Source organism: Plodia interpunctella, chromosome 13, assembly GCF_027563975.2.
Source record: "Plodia interpunctella isolate USDA-ARS_2022_Savannah chromosome 13, ilPloInte3.2, whole genome shotgun sequence".
Classification (NCBI taxonomy): Eukaryota; Metazoa; Arthropoda; class Insecta; order Lepidoptera; family Pyralidae; genus Plodia; species Plodia interpunctella.
In genome coordinates this window covers 1737959-1758405 of record NC_071306.1, presented here as the reverse complement: position 1 = coordinate 1758405, position 20447 = coordinate 1737959, and the positions used below count along the sequence as shown (strand labels likewise).

At 34.1% G+C, this 20447-nt stretch overlaps 1 protein-coding gene across 1 annotated transcript in view; it reads right to left on the bottom strand.

The window, feature by feature from the left end:
- LOC128674994 (5-hydroxytryptamine receptor) overlaps window positions 1-20240 on the bottom strand; it is a 75872-nt gene extending 55632 nt beyond the window's left edge. The window contains exon 1 of the mRNA XM_053754040.2: window positions 19962-20240. The gene's annotated coding sequence lies outside the window, so the exon portion shown is untranslated. The remainder of the gene's footprint in view (window positions 1-19961) is intronic.
- Between the last annotated feature and the right edge of the window lie 207 nt (window positions 20241-20447).

Sequence of the window (20447 nt, the reverse complement as noted above, 5' to 3'; positions counted from 1 at the left end):
TAAAATTAATTTGATGTGATCTGTGCACGACATAATTGGGATATGGAAACAGACAATCAGAATAGGTAATACTCATGAAATAGTATATAGTTATTTTTAATTATTTTACGGTATATTTAAAAATGTAATACTTATCGTATTTTTTATGAATAAAATCCAAATTTTAGGGGAAATTGCTTGGGAAGGGCTTTCTTTGTCCAGCATCACTGGCTTGACTTGATAAAAAAAAAGTAATGTGTAAAATCTAATCGAATCAAAAATATATCATCCTAACAAAGTACTCGTAAGTTGCTAATGGATTTGAATCCTCGGCCTTGAAGTAAATATACTCGTAATAGCAAATTAAGCCGATGTGGATTAAATATAGTAAATATGACGATAAACCATCGGCTATTAGCAATAATAACATACTCGAAACGAATGAAGAGATAAAGCGATGAAAATAATATTAGAAATAATTCCCGTCCGTAATAACCTTAATTTAATCTGGTAAGTATAAATATATACCTATATAACATTATATACTAGATGTTGTCCGGGGTTTCACTCTTGTGGGAATTTTGAGATAAAATATACCCTATAGTAATCTTGGATAATGTACCTTCCTAATGGTGATAGAATTTTTGAAACAGGTTCGGTAGTTTCGGAGATTACCCGCCTCAAACATACAAACTCACACATGCTTACCTCTTTATAATATTAGTATAGATTTGTACTTTTATTTCGAAATTACGCGCTGCCTGTAGGATTTGGTCGAACAATTTGATAATGAGCAGTGCTTTATAAAGTAAATGCATAAAAACGTACGTATTGAAATAATTACTCTGGTAACAACCCTGAGTGCAGCTAGTATCTACATAATTAAATAATCAAAGTGTACTAGATAAACCAAACGCCCAGAAAAAAGACAATTATAAGACGAAACCATGCAAAACTACGCGCTAAATTCATATAAACCAGACGGAAAATATAAAGCTCTACTAATGAGCGCAATAAAAATGGTAGGCTGACTCGCGCGATGCGAAAAAATGCATCTCGCACTTTTCTAGGTCATCACCCCCTCCATAGGCTATAAAGGGGAATGAAAAGGGGACGAAAGGGGGGCCAAGCGTGACTTTTATCTCTTCTTACCACTTTAAATGAATAACGGCTCGCGTTCGAGTTTTGTTCGATTTTCAAATTATACGCCGTGATTGGTCGCCTCCCGAGTGAATGTGGCTAATTTCGGGCCGGAGTGGATATTAGGAATTGGAATTTATGGTTTTCGGTGGACATTGTTCACGACTGCAGTAATTAGAGAGCTGAAGTACATTTTGATTATGATTCATAGATATATTTTTATATCAGACTAGCGATCCGTCCCGGCTTCGCTCGGGTAAAGAGATTATAAATTATACACCTAAACCTTCCTCAGGAACCACACTATCTACTGTTGAAAACCGCATGAAAATTTTTGAGTTTATCGCGAACATAGAGACGCAACCAATGACTTTGTTTTATAACATGTGAGGACTAAAATAAAGACTTTTATTTAGGAGAAGATCACATATTTTTATCTCTCTCACTCGTTTGAGTGTATTTACTGTTCCTTCCTTAGGAAATAAGCGTCGAAGTTTATTTAATTTTTCTTCATTTGTAAGTAAAAACAATTGATTGAACCAAAAACAAATTCTATGACACAATTTAAAACAATGAAACAACTACAAATATTATTGTTAGATCATTTCGAATTTTGCGAAAAGATACTCATATGTTGTTGGCAGTTTAGATGGATTAATGTTAAACGTCGATTATGACTTTATTATCATAGCTCACGACCCAGTGTGTCACATAAACCAATCCGAAATCAATATGATACGCGATAATTCCGCGCGGAATCCACCAAGGCACTTAACGGGATCCGCCATTTTGAATTTTATGAATCATCAAACGCTTTATGGGAGATCGTAAAAGCAGCTTGTTTTGTAATATGTCTATCGTACAGATTTTAACAAGATATTTCTTTTTCGAGTGCATCAGGCGATTGCTTCGGGAGAATTTTTGATAAAATATAATTAAATATAGATAAAACAACAACCGAATTAGGTACCTACTAAAAGTTTAAATAATTATGAAGAACGACATTAAAAATGGTGACGCTTTTAAAAATCTTGTTACTGAATCCTATTCCGTATTCTGATTTCTGAGTTTTTCAAATTCATTCTTCCGTGCTTTTCAATCTATTCTGTTGGGTTTTATATATATTTAGCTGCGCCCCGGGACTTCGCTCCCGTGGGAATTTCGGGATAAAAAGTACCCTATTATTCTAGGTTATTCTAGGTTATTTTCTACCCGTGTACCAAATTTCATAACAATCGGTCCAGTAGATAATGCGTGAAGAGGTAACAAACAAACCATTTAGTTTAATTAATAGTCCGATTACCGATTCTCTGCGTTTGTTATGTCGCAGTAAAATGCGAATCGCTGAATTCTTTATCTGGGGTATCAATTATTCTTTTCGAGGCTTTTAATCTTGATTTTGAGTAGAAATTAATATATTGAAAATGTAGTACGATTATTTTTCGAAAAAAGGAGATACCATTATAAAACTCGCAAAAACAATGTTTTTCCTTTTATGCCGCTCTCGAAAAGAGTTTTCATAAAAGTTTGTTGTTGAAGCACTAGCCGAAACTTCAAACGGGAAATATAAGAGTGTAATTGTCGAGGATTGCTAGGGTTGTCACTGCAAAATTAACCACTAATATACGTTTTTATTAATTTTTATTGAACTATATTTATATTACATTTAAAAAAAAACACATATGGACATGGCAGAGGGTGGTCCTGTCTACTTTGGCTTTAATCTATGTCACAAATTTATTAAAAAGAACCTTTTTAATTTAAATCTCAATACTTCAAATTATGACGAAGTCTCAATATTTCGCATTTTATTATTAGAACAAAACTTGTTGTGTCTGGTAATTATAGTCTACAAAGTAGCCGTGGATGGCAGACAGAGGATTCAATTCCCGTGCAAGTCCTGAAATTGTAAATCTTACAAAATTTCATTATTTTTTTGACGACCTCCGTGGTGTAGTGGTAAAGTTCTTGCCTCTGAACTGAGAGGTCTCGAGTTTGATATCCGGTCGGGTCATGATGAAAAATGATCTTTTCCTGATTGCCCCGGGTCTTGGATGTTTATCTATATATTATCTATGTATTTGTTATAAAATATAGTATCGTTAAGTTAGTATTCCATAACACAAGTCTCGAACTTACTTTGGGGCTAGCTTAATCTGTGTGATTTGTCCTAATATATTTATTTAAGAGAAAACCTATGTGACAATGTACAATAATAATAAATCCCATTCGAAGACCCTAAGAACTACACTCATTGGAACAGTTCTAACAAAAAGTCTATACGATTTTTTTCTTCCAAAACATTTTTCATTACAGCCAACCCTACTCCCATCTGGTTGACAGTTTAGAGTAGAGTATGTCTACAGAATGCTCATTTAATGCAAATTAGCGTTTAAAATTTCCACGAAAAAATACACACATTTCCACAAGAGTATAATGTTATTAGGCTCAATTTAGTTTTGTAACTAAGTAGATCTACTTACTTTAATAAATAAATAAATTTAACAATCTGTGTGATTTGTCCTAATATATTTATATTTATTGTTTATTTATCTTTTTAAATGAATTTGTTATACATGTCACACGTACTTTTTAACTTATTTTTGAAAATATTAATGTTGAAAAGCTTGTGGCGAGCTGTTGGGGAGTAGCGATAGCGACCCCACGGACCTGAGTGCTCCCAGGAGAGGCACCTGTTCCTCACCTCCGATCTTCCTTCCCCAAATGGAAAACCACTCCATTAGTAATGCCAAGAAAGTTGTTGTGTGTAATAACCACGTAATAATAATTAATTAATTAATTTCATTAATTTCATTCCATGTAATAACCACGACTCTCAGTCATGAGGAATACGACTATGAAGAAAATGAAGGATTAAGTTGTCTTTATCTACATTTAGGTATATCGACAAATAACCGGCCTAATAATGAGGCGTGTAGGTACTTCAGACACGGGGATTACCCGTATACCAACAGTAGAGATAATAACTGTATATTTCTTAATTGGGATTTGCAGCAGATTACTCAAGAAAGCCTATACAAGAGTTGTTTTTCTAAAAGGAAAGATAGCCTTTTGAGTGTATATTATCTAGTGCTTAGGAACGGAGATGACATTGCTCCGTTGGATGTGTGGCACTCACGCATCCGAGACAGTTTTCATGTCCGTGATGCCAGCACACTGCCGCCGAACTATAAGACACATATGTCGACGTGAATGGGTGAACATTGCCTAGTTAGTATCAGTGATTTTATTTACCGGAATGAAAAACCAGCAATGTGTAACGATTCCGTCAAAGTTTGAGCCGGCATTACGTATCATGGCCCTACCCTCAAAGTTCATGGCCACAGCACACATTATAGCTGTCATTACTGGCCACGATGATAAGACAAGGTCTCGACCTATGGTTACAACTCAATGTCATTCAAAGAAAAAATACTTCTCATTTTTTACGAACTTTTATTATAAGAATTAAAATTCAATTCAAAATAACTAATTGTTCGCCGAACGAAATTTTGATGAGTTTTTACAAAACCGTGAATATTTCAAAAACCACTTAACCGATTTTGATGCCCCACGAACTTAAAAATTCTATTGACAGGTTCTATTTGGAATCGTTGGTCTGATTTTGATGAAATTTTAAATTTAAGAGTTATGTTCCTACATACATCTTAAATTTCATCAAAAATAGACCAACGATTCGAAAGTTATCGCGTTACAAACTTACATACATACATATACTTACATACATAAAAAAAAAACAATATTTATGTACAAGTAGAATTGTAGGCTCGCTTCGCTTGCTCGGTCAACTAGTTATTTTAACTATTTATTTATGAGATATAGGTATAAGTATGACATTTGTACAAAAATGACATTTTCGACACAAGTTTTTGTTGCTGTCAGAGATATGTTATTATGTTCAATGCGTGACTAAATATCATGTCTGTGCTATAAACCGTTGAGGAGTTCCCTTATCAGGAGCCGTTCCTGGGTGCACCATGAATTCCTAGACCTATTATAAACACACGTTCTAATCACCATCCTAAAATATATCCGATAGATATAAAAAAATAAAATACATTGAAATTTAAATTTTCCCAAATTTTCATAAGGCAAATTAAGATAACATTTTAAAAAGACCCTCCCTCTCATTGGCAGTCAATATTGATGTCGAATCAATAACAGCCTTCGAAAGATTCCAAATTATCCCCTGAAAATATGCTAATAAAGTTCATAAGCATATTACTTCATGGAATATTTGGGTCAAACCTTTTTGGAGATACGTATCTGAAAACGTGTGTTCAAATTAATATGAAATAATTAAAAAAAAAACCGACTTGAAAACCTCTTAACTTTTTGTCAACTGAATCAGATCTGTCTGATTCAGACAACAAGGTTTTTGTTTTCTAAAGAAAATTATAGGCTAAATTCAGTCGTAACCCAAAGGAAATCGCTGACAATACGCAACAGATCTGTTTTGATAGGTGCACATTCCAATTCCGCGAGACTACCCATATATACATACTAGCAGCCAGTCCCGGCTTCGCTCGGGTAAAACCATAAAAAAACTTTCACAGAAATCACCCTATATATAATCAGATTTAATACAAAATAATTGAAGTTCCACCATTTTACCGCTACTCATATCTTTAGTTGACGAAATTTTAGATGGGATTATTCGTTATTTCTTTTCACCCTCGTTTAACTACAAATTAAAAAAGAAATCTGAAACATGGGTTAAATGTTTTGTTGCACAGCATTTGTGCCAAGTTTCAAGTAGATCAGTAAAGATTTTCGTTATTTTTCATACAAACTTTATCCGCAATTTTTACCCCTATAGGGGTCGAATTTTGAAAATTCCTTTCTTATCTGAGCACTAGATAATATGCTAAAGCTACTCCCCAAATTTCGCGTGTATAGCGTAATTAGTAGAAAACGTTCTTTATATAGAAATATATTAATGAACTATATATTAATGAATTATTGTGATGTAATGGTTAAGATCGGAAGGTCCCAGGTTCGAATCCTAGTCTTGCCACGTGAGTTTGTATACCAATCTGACTCAGGTTAGTTTGCATCGATCACCACTTGCTTCCCGTGAGGAAACCTATTAATAGTTTGTATGAAAATCATGTTCGTTCCGCTTTCGCAGAGAAATTCACGAAAACCCGCGGGAAAGACTAGTTTTATATAAATACTTCTGTTTTATAATATGCAATGAAAGGATTCCAAACTCATACGTCTTCCTTTAAATCACTTTACATTCCCTAAGTAACCTTATGTATGGAGACAATACAGAGAAGATATAAATAAATTAATGTGATCCTTTTACGCAATATAATGTGATCTTTGACCTTTTATTGGCAAATAAGGTACGTGATACATAAATATTATCTCTGATAATCGATACTTCTGTTCGTAAGAAACCTGTATACAGTTTCATTAACGGCTATGAGGCGTTGACGCCCTAGATCCATTAATAAACCTTATTTCAAACGTTACATTCGTCTTACTCAGCGTTATGCATCGCAAAAATAGTAAATAATGGTCGTATATAATCACCAATACTATAAAGTATTGCTTTCAATGCGTGACAAAAAAATCAAGTTATAGTACCGTAAACCGTTGACGCGTTCCCTTGTCGAGAACCATTCCTGAATGCACCATCTGGTTATGCTTATCATAATAATGCATTGACATGTAAACTAAACGTGTGTACAAAATTTCAGCTCAATCGGTTGAAGATATCTGCTTCAAAATTGGGTAACATGATTCCGTAACTCAATTTTGAAGCAGATAAAATTATTATCTATACTATTATTATAAAGAGGTAAACGTATGTGAGTTTGTATGTTTGAGGCGAGTAATCTCCGAAACTACCTAACCTATTTCAAAAATTCTTTCACCATTAGAAAGGTACATTATCCAAGATTGCTATAGTCTATATTTTATCTCAAAATTCACACGGGAGCGTGGCCCCGGGCAACATCTAGTATATTCTGAGTATTTACATTATTCCAATTTGTTTTCAAATGAAAGCTTGTAAAGTAGACTATATTTTATTGATTACTAGTGTCAATTTGACTGACAACCGCACCAATTTCGCGACAAATTTGTGGTTTTACGTTCATTACTAACGAACGCGCTAGAGACCCAAAACTGAACTATTCGGCACCTAATCAAATTTCCACATTTTGTACCTTTAGGTTAGTGTGCGTGACGAATTTGACATAAATATGAACAAAACATTTTTCGCAGTGAATATTGTTTATACATTGACTTTAATAAGACATATTAAACATGTGTGTGTGTAAACAACCCAGTGTTACAATTAACACAATCCATATGATGATGATTGGACCACTCCATATCCTCCCGTGGACGTCGTACGAGGCGACTAAGGGGCACAGCCTGGACAGCTTATAGGCAACAATAGCGGCGCATACCGAAGGAGGGTTGAGCCGGTTGTAAAATTCACAATTTTAAGTTTTCTTTTTGACCATCGACTTTGCGGCTTCATAACCCCGAACGCGACCAGGAACATGCAGATATGAGAGAGATTAAACTCAATGGATTGAATTCCTTCAGAATTTCATATTATCATATAAGCATATATATATATTTATATATATATTTATATATATATATATATATAACTTCATATAAGCAATAATTATAAAATCTAAACGGCTAAAACAATCCTATATTTAAAATGTTTCGTTCGGTAAGTGTTAAATATGTGTATGTTTTTATACTTGTTACTATTACGGCTAAAACTATGAATGTATTAGCGAATCATCGAACACAGATTAAACGTTACGATTACGATACGTTCGGTAAATGTTAAATTTGTGTATTTTTTAAAACTTATTATTCATTTTACATAGTATAAGACAGTCGCTTCCCGCTTTCTATCTCTCCCTATGTAGACCTTTTAACAACGCAACGGATTTGATTTGATGCGGTTTTTTTAATAAATCGCGTGAAAATTCCTGTGGAAGTTTTAGGTATATTATGTTTTACTCGAGCGAGGCCGCTATAGAATCCTTACAAATGTAGCTGATCTAAAAGTCTTTAATTGTCCAAAAATACCATTACCGTTCGATCCTGGTTCATCCATAAGCCCAGACGGAGACAAACGATTTTGGTGACATGTGTGATGTTAGCGGAAGAACCCTTCGAGATGACATTAATGTGATGAGATATTTTTGTCTTCAAAATTTAAGGAACCTAATATTAGTAAGAGATACGTTTATTGGATAAGTCCGCTGTTGTGCATTAATTTTGTTTGATTTTAATTTTTACTGTACTTATTTTCGTGCAAAAAAGTTAATGCAAACAAACTCAGTAAATTATGACCCATGCTCTTTGAAAAATTTACATAAATATTTAACGAGATTGTTCGGGTTACAATGTGCTGATTGCTTTTTCTCATCCTCAGTTTGTCAAAATTTAATCAAAGGAAATAATTATATAAAGTAATGATTCTTCTCATAGATGATAAGGTGGTAACCCAATTACACTAATATTCCGGATATAGCTTTTGAATTTCTCAATAGGGAGTATTACTGCACATTTATCCCGCCAGAGTACAGCACTGTATGTTAGGTACACAAAAGCTTTGCCGCCTTTTGTTATGTCGATTAAAACGTTTATTTTAGAGTACTTTGTTAATCCTGTCATTATGTAAGCATTCGTTTGTGAAAATATACAACAATGTAGCACATTCGAGTGCCGAAATATTGGGAAAAATCGTTTTCCATAAGATAAAAATACTTGGAATACGCCTCACGCTGTAAAATTTTCGAGTCAGTAAACGGTCGAAAAAAGCTCGGAACACTTCATACGTGAAGACTTATTAAAATATGGACTTGACACAGGTAAGATCTTCAGTCAAAATCAAGTTTATATCAGTTTATGACCACAGTTGACCAAATAATGCAGAACATAACCTAAAATAGTGTTATTATTTTCAGGATAATCCACTAAATTCTTCCTTTTTCCTTTAAACTCGCACCACGATTGCGTAGAAGGTATTTTTGGTCGTAAATCTGCAACAATACTGGAAATAGGCGCTTTTTGCCTCCATTGGCAATGTTTGTGTAACTTAGTTGTACCAGTAGCGCCATCTGCGCTGAGCTTTGCATAATATGCCCTATTCTTGGTTCTGTCAACGCGCGTCAGTGTCAAAATCTATAAAAATAATGGAGCGACAACGTGCTGAGCAATGGGACATGGTTGTAATAGTAGATATGTTGTATATGTATATAAAACATACAAAACACTAGACAATACCGCATCTGACGACCTCGGTGGCGCAGTGGTAAAGTGCTAGCCTCTGAATCGAGAGGTCCCGCATTCGATCCCCGATCCCCTTGGATGTTAATCTATATATGTATTTTTTTTTATAAAATATAGTATCATTGAGTTAGTATCCCATAACACAAGTCTCGAACTTACTTTGCGGCTAGCTCAATCTGTATGATTTGTCCTAATATATTTATTTATTTAATTAAAAATGTACCAAGTAAAACGATTTTTTCATTAACGTCATAAATATTATTCCTGAAAACACTTTATTTTCCCGTCCAGTATATCACTGTCAGAAAATATTTTCTAAGCCAACATAACGTGATAGGGAACTAGACAATTATGTGTGACGTAACACTGGCACGTAGTAAATTCGCTTTTTTTTTCATTTCTTATTATGTGTATCTTTTTTGTTTCTTTTTTTTTGTTAAGTGCTTTTTTGTTTTTATACTAATATTGATGTTATACTAATATATTCTGATAACTTCAGAGTTTGTCAGTAACAATATTGTATCGAGAGAGAGACGCGAGCGATTTTCGATGCGATGTTTTTATTTCGCTCCCTGACCTGCTCGGAATATATATACTATTCATATTACAAATGAGTTTGTGAGGATGTATGTTTGTTACTCTTTCACGCAAAATATACTACACGGATTGTTATCAAATTTGGTTCACGAGTAGAATACAACCTGGAATAACACATGGGGTACTTTTTACCACAAGAGCGCAGCCCGGGGGCGCAGCTAGTATACATATATATAGCATTTATCTTAAACGAATTCTCAACATGTTTGTTTAATTAATAGCATACATTATCTATAACCAGATGCACGTAGGTTTTGCCGGGATGATAAAGAGTGGTGGTGGTGTAATGGTTAAGACGCCCGCCTGTGGATCGAAAGGTCCCAGGTTCGAATCCTACTCGTGCCACATGAGTTTGTATACCAATATGACTCGAGTATAGTTGTGCTTCCGGTGAAGGAAAACATCGTGAGGAAACTGGCACTCTGATTGATTATTAACTTGTGTGTGAAATGGAGAAGGCAATGGCAAACCACTCCATTACTAATGCCAAGAAAGTTGTTGTGTGTGTATAATTCGACGCTCAGCCATGAATTCAAATTCAAAATTCAAATTCAAATCATTTATTCAGAAATTAGACCTTCACAGGCACTTTTTCTCGTCAATCTTTATATTTATAGTTATTTCTCACAAGCTACAAACTACTACAACTATATGTATATAACGGCTGACAACAAACTCATATCCGTGCTGTTGAGCCGTTGAGGAGTTCCCTCGTTGGGAGCCGATGCTGGTGCACCATTAAGTCATGTTTATCATAATAACCCATTGTCATGGAAACTGAAGCGACGTGTGGGAAATTTCAACTCTGTAGGACAAATTGGAAGTAGGAGAAATCTAATTTGCTAGATTTAATTACAGACAGACAAGCAAACATTGGGACAGCTGAAACTGATATAAAAGCTTGTAAAAAATATTAAGTACTCAAAATGAGTACGTATGTCGTCTGTATGTAGGGAATTTGTCGGTAAACGTAATTCGTGTTAAGTGCTGGAGTGGATTCTGTCCTTTTTTACTTAGGTACTTGTGGTGTGTGACCTTCTATTCCTTCAAACAATTTCCCAAAATATATATACCTAAGCGGCAGTGGTGTAATTGTTAAGACGCCTGCCTGTGGATCGAAAGGTCCCAGGTTCGAATCCTACTCGTGCCACATGAGTTTGTATACCAATCTCACTCATGTATAGTAGTTTTCATCGACCACCACTTGCTTCCGGTGAAGGAAAAGATCGTGAGGAAACCTGCACACTGGTTGATTATTATTAACTTGTGTGTGAAATGGAGAAGGCAATGGCAAACCACTCCATTAACAATGCTAAGAAAGTTGTTGTGTGTGTTTCATTCCACGTAATAACCACGACCCTCAGCCATGAGGAATACGACTATGAAGAGTAGAAAATTTTGTCATTACGATGGCGACAGCATTATCCCGTTCTTGTGCAAAATAAACGTATAGATTTCAAAGCATATTTTTAATCTCTCGCGTTTGTAACAAATACTTACGTGTCGATGACATAGATATAAGTTAATCTAGATGCCGCATCTCATGTTAACGGGTACATGTGTCAGGAGAAAAGTAGTTTTAGGTGAACGTCAATAAAAAAAAAAAACGTTTTGTAGCCTAGGGCCTATGTGCTTGCTGTATCGAGTGTATGAATAGGTCAAAATTGATCAAATTTAAATTCCAAAATTAATAATAGGGCTTGATTTTTGGAAATAAAGGAGCCTTTGTTTGAACAGTGGTCTTAACTTACTCAACGAACAAATCTCACTTTTGCATCAAATTAAATTTCAGTTTCGCATGTATAAAACTAATATTATACATGCGAAAGTCTATCTGTCTATCTGTCTATTCCGCTTTCACGGCTAAACCGGTGGATCAATTTTGATGAAATTTGGTATGCATATATAATATGGTATGCATATATAATATTAGTATTATACATGCGAAAGTCTGTCTATCTGTCCGTTCCGCTTTCGCAGATTCACGCGGGCGAAGTCGCGGGTAAGAGCTAGTGATAAATATAATACAAGTGGTGCTATTCGCTCTTTTTCTCGCATTCGCGAGTTTCCAGCAGCATTCCAGGCTGTGAGACCGCGAAGCCCGGAGTTTATGGACAAAATAATCCTTACACTTTTGAATATTCGTAATTTTACAACCACCCGCTTGCTCGTAGTCCATCAATATTGAGAATGCCATTGTTTCCTATAGAGCTATCTTCTAATCTAATCTTATCTATCTATTCTTATATATAAAGGCTATCCGCCTCTTAGTCACCTCGTAATGATATCCACCACAAAGGATATAGAGTGTATTGTATAAAATAACTTAAAAATATTAGATTATAATTATATATTAGACTTTGCAAGCTGTTCAATTTGTTGTGCCTTTATAAAAAAAAACTGCATTGTTACGAATGTCGCGGCGGTGCGGTATCTAGAATCAATGTGTCTATGCTTCGAAGGTAACAAGTACAGTCAACAGCACATCAAGTTACCCAGCATGTACCTCCATGGCGCGCTAATAGCGGCGAGTTTGCAATGAATTTGCATAGGTTGATGTATCTGTACACATTCGATGACATATAACCGTGTAATATTTTCCTTTGAACTTGAATAGCTGAAAGATTTTACTCATCGTAAATTTAGGCTTTCAAGAATTACGAGACGAGAATTTGAACAATTACGGGGAGCGAGCGACATAAGCTTACATAAAAAATTCATCAATTCTTCTAATAATTGAACATTCCATTTTTCGGCATATCTTTTTAAGGTTAAAAAAGTTGTTAATTTTTTAATAGTATGAACAAAAATCACCGTAGTATCTGATATTAACCTGTGGCGATTCTATTGTTGTTCAATCGTTTTTATTATCTCAAGTATCGAAAATGTTTATTTAGTTTCATATGTGGCGCCTGAAATGCAAGTTGAATTTCACATAAATAAATAAATAATATATATTAGGACAAATCACACAGATTGAGCTAGCCCCAAAGCAAGTTCGAGACTTGTGTTATGGGATACTAACTCAACGATACTATATTTTATAATAAATACATAATATAGATAAACATCCAAAACCAGGGCCAATCAGAAAAAGATCATTTTCCATCATGACCCGACCGGGGATCGAACCCGACTGATCTAACAGTTTAGTTGCTAGACTGTAGTCAAAGTTTTTAATCTTCAGGATCGAAGGGTCAAATCCATGCTAATTTTAAAAAGATTTGCATTTTTGTTTGTAATGAATAATCTCAAAAATTACTTCGCCGATTTTGTTGAAATTTGGCACAGATATTGACGAAACCTTCAGGAGTGACTTGGACAATTTTTTTATTGTGGTTTTACCCGAGCGAAACCGTGACGGGCTGCTAGTGAATTATAATAACAAACTTATGGACCGCTTAAATACTTGAGAACACTTAAATGGCTCTCATTAAATGCCTACATGTTTAAAAAAATGAGTTTGGTAAAGACGTTCATTTTCAAACGATGAAAGTTGTAATATTAAAAATAAAAAGAAATTTGTTAATTTCTACGTTAGTTATTTACGGAAACTTAACTATACTATCTTAAATTGTTGTTTCAAGACTGCAGAGGAAGCAAGCTTAGTACTTAATGAGGGCTATGAAGTGTTTAACGTTGTTATTAAAACTTAACCGTAACCGTGTTATTATAATAATTAAACATAAATTAATATTTAATTTTCTTAGATGTCGTTCAATATGCCACAGCTTTTAAAATGTGTATTCGAGGCTGTGACGCCATGAAGCCAATCGTGGGCGCAAAAATGAAACCTTAAAATTTGTTCGATGTCTCTGGGATTCCAAGGGCTGGTGACTATTTTGGCCAACGTTTGAGTTTGGCCATACAAAAAGGAAATGTAGCCAGCTTTCTGGGAACTTTACCGCGCGATCACGGCGATTTGGTATCAATTCAGATTCAGATTGGTATACAAACTCATGTGGCACGAGTAGGTTGTAGCTTGTGAGAAATAACTATAAATATAAAGATTGACGAGAAAAAGTGCCTGTGAAGGTCTAATTTCTGAATAAATGATTTGAATTTGAATTTGAATTTAGGACTCGAACCCTTGGACTTTTAGATTTACAATATTTAACCACTAGACCACCCCCGTTATTGTGGTCGTAATAAGTATTTAATTATTAATACAATATCGAATTTCGTTAAAATTTTGGTTTCAAGTTCCAATTTTCCTATTGGTTTGTCCATTACTTATTTAATACAAGGTCTTACATTTTTAATCAACAATCTACTTGATTGCTTTTGAGAAGAGGAATTGTCAGCTCTCCACCCGGAAGACACATAGATTTTATTTTGTACTTTGTCCATACTAATATTATAAAGTGAAAACATTTGTATTTTTGTTTGTGATGAATAAACTCATAAAGTACTAGGCAGATTTTTATAAAACTTGGCACAGCGATAGACGAAACCTTCAGAAGTGACATAGGGTACTTATTTTATTGTAGTTTTACTCGAGCGAAGCCGGGGCGAATTATTAAGAGATAAATTAGGAGCACCCATAATCGAAGAGCATGCATAAAGTGATGAGTATAAAGACGGAGAATGAGATTGTGTATGTATGTATGGTAATTTCCATATAGTACTCCCTATGGTTCCCTATGGGAAACAGGCGTCATAATGTTGTATATTTATATATAGTACTAGCCGCCCCCGGGACTTCACTCCAGTGGGAATTTCGCGATAAAAAGTATCCTTTGTATTATTCCAGGTTATATTCTACCCGTGTAACAAATTTCATAACAATCAGTTCAGTAGATATCGCGTGAAAGATGCTCACAAACTATCACTTATAATATTGGTTGGATTAGCTTGTATGATAAATCCACCTGAGTTATACATTTGCATTGTTATTTAGATTTTAACTGATGTTTTAATACTTGTTAGAAAGTTTAATATATATATAAATAAAATTTTCTAAATCTCAATTTGTATCGTAATGGAGTTGACAGAATTAATTTACAAACGACACAGATAGATACAAATAAGGGAAGTGTAACATTTCTGTTCAATCATTACAAAGACGATCTTTGTAATGTCGAAAAGCACAGAAATTTTAATCATTGCAAGATAGAAGTATCGTAAATATGTCAAAGCCGCAGTTTTTTAACGTAAAATTTATATTATGTAGGAATTTCTCAAATAAATATTAATCTATTGACTTTTCCAATCACGAAACTGATTTAAACATGGTTGGTCTGTTGGAAATCCCAACACAAAATTTCAACATATACCTATTGACTTTATACGACCTATCACTTAAGCAAGAATTGCCAAAAGCACTTCATTTTAATTATTTCATATTCTGTGGCTCGAGTGTTTCAAACACGATCATTGTAATGTCTAAAGTTAGGAATACAACGTAGACACTTAACATTTCCCCTTTACAGGATGGGAGTGTTAACTGTGTGTCATACTTGTCTTTGAAATATTATAAACGTTTTAAATTGAGAATCAGAAGTGCTTAAATTGTGTTTTTTTTTTCTCGTTTGTCTTAGTGGCCATCTAAATTTAAATATTATTTTCTTTTTTTTTGTTAATTTTGAAAATCGATTCCCGATTATATTAAAATAATTTTTAATAAAAAATATTAAAAAAATGTCAGGGACAAACCAAATAGATTGAGTTAGCTCCAAAGTCTAGCGTCATGGGATCTCAACGATACTACATTTTATATAGTATCGATAAACATCCAAGAACCGGGTCAATCTGAAAAAGTTCATTTTCCATCTTGACCTGAACGTGGATCGAACCCGGGACCTCCAGTGTAGCAGCTCGGCATGATAACCATTAGGCCACAGGGGTCGTCAGTAACAACTCTATTTGATTGATAATACAAATACTTGAATAAGTGCGTATGGCATGAATTACCTATAATTATGTCGTGAATATAATCACACCGACGCCCATGAGCCCTACCATTTATTGATGGTGATAACAGTAGGTTCTTATTGGATAAATATACACATAAGTGATGCTTTCAAATTCTTTAACAAAATGAATTAGTTTATCGCAGCAATTTAGACGTAAGTGATACTTTAAATTTTGTATGAAAAAAACATTTTATTTACGTCGACAGATTCTACTAGATAGATATTATAAGAATGACAGTTATTTCATCGCTACTGAGCAATTGTCAACATCACCAGCTATTTTGACGTCCCCATTACTGGGGCTTTTGCTTTCTCTATGGATGGTTAAGGAGCACGTGCCATGACCGACCACGCGGGTCCATTTCTGTTGCTATGACTTATTGAGCAATACCTTGGATATATATATATATATATATAAAATCGAATTATAATTACAAAGTAAACAAAAATACCAGCTAGGGTTGTTCAATTCAAGTTTTTTTTAAATATGTTAAAATACGTCAAAGAATTGTTTGCACACAATTTGCACTTGTTCAATTCAAGTTTAGAAGACAATTTTACACCGTAAAGGCAAAAAAAAACTTATTATTAACTAATGACACATATATCGAAATAAATATAATAATATACCTAAATATAAACATACATAAAATAAAACAAAATAAACACGCGACAACATCTATAGTAAATAATAAATAACATAAACTTGACGAAAATATGTAGCCCTTCTCCCATTGCAGCGCCCGTCAGGGTCCTTCATTAATAATAATAAATAAATAAAGAAAGAAATATATACATATATTGGGACAAATCACACAGATTGAGCAAGCCCCAAAGTAAGTTCGAGACTTGTGTTATGTGATACTAACTCATTTTCCATCATGACCGGGGATCGAACCCGGGACCTCTCGATTCAGTGGCAAGAACTTTACCACTGCGCCACCGAGGTCGTCGTGCGTAACCAATTGTTACTATTTATTGTAAACAAAGACCTGTATGACATTAAGGAAGTAATAAATTATTTGATTTGAAAAAAAGTTTTAAAAAATATGTTAAAATACGGGAAATGTCATAGTACAATATTTTATTAGTAGCACGTTAAGTTTTCACATAAAATTTGTCAACAGCAATACAATCTGTCGCAATAACATGTGTTAGCCCACAGTTTCGAATCACAAAGCAATATCTAGCCACGACAGACAATAACTTGAAATCTATCCATCTCGTCTATCAGAACCTGTCTAAGTCACACGTTGTCTGGATATCCCATGTGATATCTATATGACTGGCGTAATATTGTTATATGTCACATATGAGAGAGAATAAAAGATATCTAACTATCTCTCTCTCTCATCTGACCGTTTTCGGTGAATATTGGACTTTATTTACTTTATTTTTTTCATCAGCACTCGATCACAATCATAATATTATGTTTCAATATACCTGTCGACCATGCAAGGTGAATTATACAAATATATTGGAGTTACAAAAATATACTTAGAATTTTATATTAAAAAATTGGTAAGCTGTTCTGGCATGATAGGGATTGGGACCAACACTATTCAAATGAGTTTCTTTCGATATTTCTTCTCAGTAATGGTCGTTCCGAAATGCTAGTAGTAAGTAAGAACAATGAGAGAAGTATTTAGTATCAATTAATAGAACACGAGAACGATAAACTGACAGAACTATATGGAGAACAACAAAACTAGATATATAGGTATATATATATATATATATATATATATATATATATATATATATATATATATATATATATATATATATATATATATATATATATAGTTTATATAAATATGGATAATATACTTTGCATAAATATGGAAAACAATGCATACAAAGTCTTTTTCACCCACGAAGACGATACACTCACCGCCTGTGGGTAGATGGGGTTTTAGCCGGTAGGAATCCGGCGCTCCCTGGGCCTCCCTTCCCATGATGGGTTTCCCCAGCTCGACAGGAGGCATAAATAAATAATAAAATCTAGTAATATGTAGCTTTGGTAAATTTTAATTAATCCAGAATATGACGTGAAAGAGTGCCTGTGAAGGTCTAATTTCTGAATAAATGATTTGATTTTGATTTATTATCCATTCAATGAGAGTAGCATTAGTGGAGTAGAAGCTCAAAGCAGTGCAATCTGAAAAGGTCATTGCCGTGGCTGAGAATTGTGGAAAATTGATGGCAACTGCACCGTTCGCATATTTTCAATATTGGCACGTTGAGGCTCCAGCGTTTTTTGTGGGTCCAAGTCTCGCATGTGACTTTGCTGACAGTTGCGATCGTGAAACGAAAAGGTAGGCGAAGGCATTATCACCTCGATTAAAAAGAGGTACCGCTTTTCTGCCATTTGTACAGTGGTCGGCGTCCATAGTTGTCATACCATTGTCACGCATGTCATTATTGACGACATCAAGCCAGCGCTTTTTGAGTTTTCCCCTTGTGGCACTTATAAAAAGATTTAAAACGTTTAGTCTTCGTTCTCCGATCACAAATTATTTTAAATTAATAAAGATTAAATAAAACTTGGTCGACGGACACAATTTTTTAATATTTTAAATTTTTACTCCAACAATCATTCGGTAAACGGACGTTGTAAGTGAGTTGACGCATAGAAATATTGCTGGCATTTGTTATTAAATCCTTTCGGCAGAGGTTAATGGATATTTTTTTGTGAAAATAAAAACGGTCTATTTTTGCGAGCTTAGGACGTTGACTTACGTACGTAGGAAATTCCTCTCAGTGTAATTTTTAACAATTTCTCTTTAAATGTAGCTTTTTAAACACCGGCCTTTTCACAATATTACGTTCTTTCTCTCTCTGTCTCATATGAGCGTGTTCCCGGTTCCCTCTCAGCTATGGAGCGTCGGAGCCCAGGGTCCGCTTTCCTACTTTTCTGTCTCCATTTTGCACGGTCGTGGGTATCCCTGGTTGTCAGACAATTGGCACGCATATCATCCTTGACATCCTTTCCTTTGACAATATGAAGAACACTGTATGGAAAGTACAAAAAAACAACTCGCAAAGGAAATTTATTGTGAAAAACCTTATCATATCATATCAATAGTACAATAATAGTAGTATTAATGTTTATTAAAGATTTTTTGAAATACAAAGCAGTCAATTTATCAATTTTTCTAGATGATAGCGGGTAAAGTCGTTATTAAAAGCTAGTTCGTCAAAACAAATATAAGTATTTGTTTTGACGAAATAGCCTAGATATATAACTAGGTATAAATTTTATTATATATTGTAATAAAATACCGAACGCATATTTATCAATTAAATGTACAATTCCTTAAAAAATACATTTATATACATTTTACACATATATTTCTTTTATTATATAAATAAAAATAAATAAATCTTGATTTTTTTGAATACTTTACCATGTACTTTATGTTTTTTTTTATAATATTAGAAAAAATAATGGTAAGCCCTTCTGACAAGATATCCCTATCAACACTGTTTAAAAGAGTTTCTTTAGGCATTCCCGAATTGCCAATAGTAGCTTGTTGTTTGTAGCTTTCTTAAAAATAAAACTAATTTTTTAACATTGACCCAATACTTTAATCCATAGTTATTTTTATGCATTGATTAACGACCTTAACATCACGATCGTAAATCTGTTGAGGTTTTTATATCCACCCTCGTACGTGGCTTGGGTGGATAGTTACAACGAATGGGAAATATATACACTCTGGTTGCGAGGAAATTTACAATTATAGGTATTAGCATTTAATTTTTTTTTATTGTAAGGATTTTTTTATGCTTTATGAAGAACGATTGATTAGTGGTGTGTGTGTAGTAAGTATTTTAATGTTTTGGCTTAGTATCATGCGTAGATTTAACCTCAAGCCAGAGCTTAAAATCTAATAGTAGTTTGATTTGACGTTAATAAATATAAAAACTTTATAATATTAGGATAAAAGTAAAAAAAATTTTTTCAAGACATTTCTAACAGAAAACAATAACAAATTTATAATGAAACTAATCTAACAACTTTACCTGGCCGCTGCACGTTCAAAGTCGTCTGGAGTGTCTAATGATCATTCCATCACCACTAATTATGATGACGAACATCAGTCACCCACATCTGTGCAACACATAATTCTAGAGTCTTCATAAAAAAAAATAAAACTAAAACACTGGCCACTAATAGTTTCAGAATTTAAAGATCAAATTTCGAACGTTACACAGCTATGTCGTACGGTTTGGATGGAACACGCGTGCGTTCAGTTCGGCGGTCTAGAGGAAACTGGAACGGGTGAAGGCGCGCGCAAAACTGTTGATAATGCCAGGCTGGAGTTTTAAGAAAAATGGGGAGAGGACGTTTAGCGTACAGTATTCTGAAAAGAATCCTGTACTGTTGATAAAGCATTGGCCACGTGACACTGAAAAGTGGTGTTTCTACACAACGCCTTTCAGTGTCACGTGGTTCTTCGTTTCGTGTGGTTAACAACACTGACGCTAACTGCTCCACTGATTGCTTTT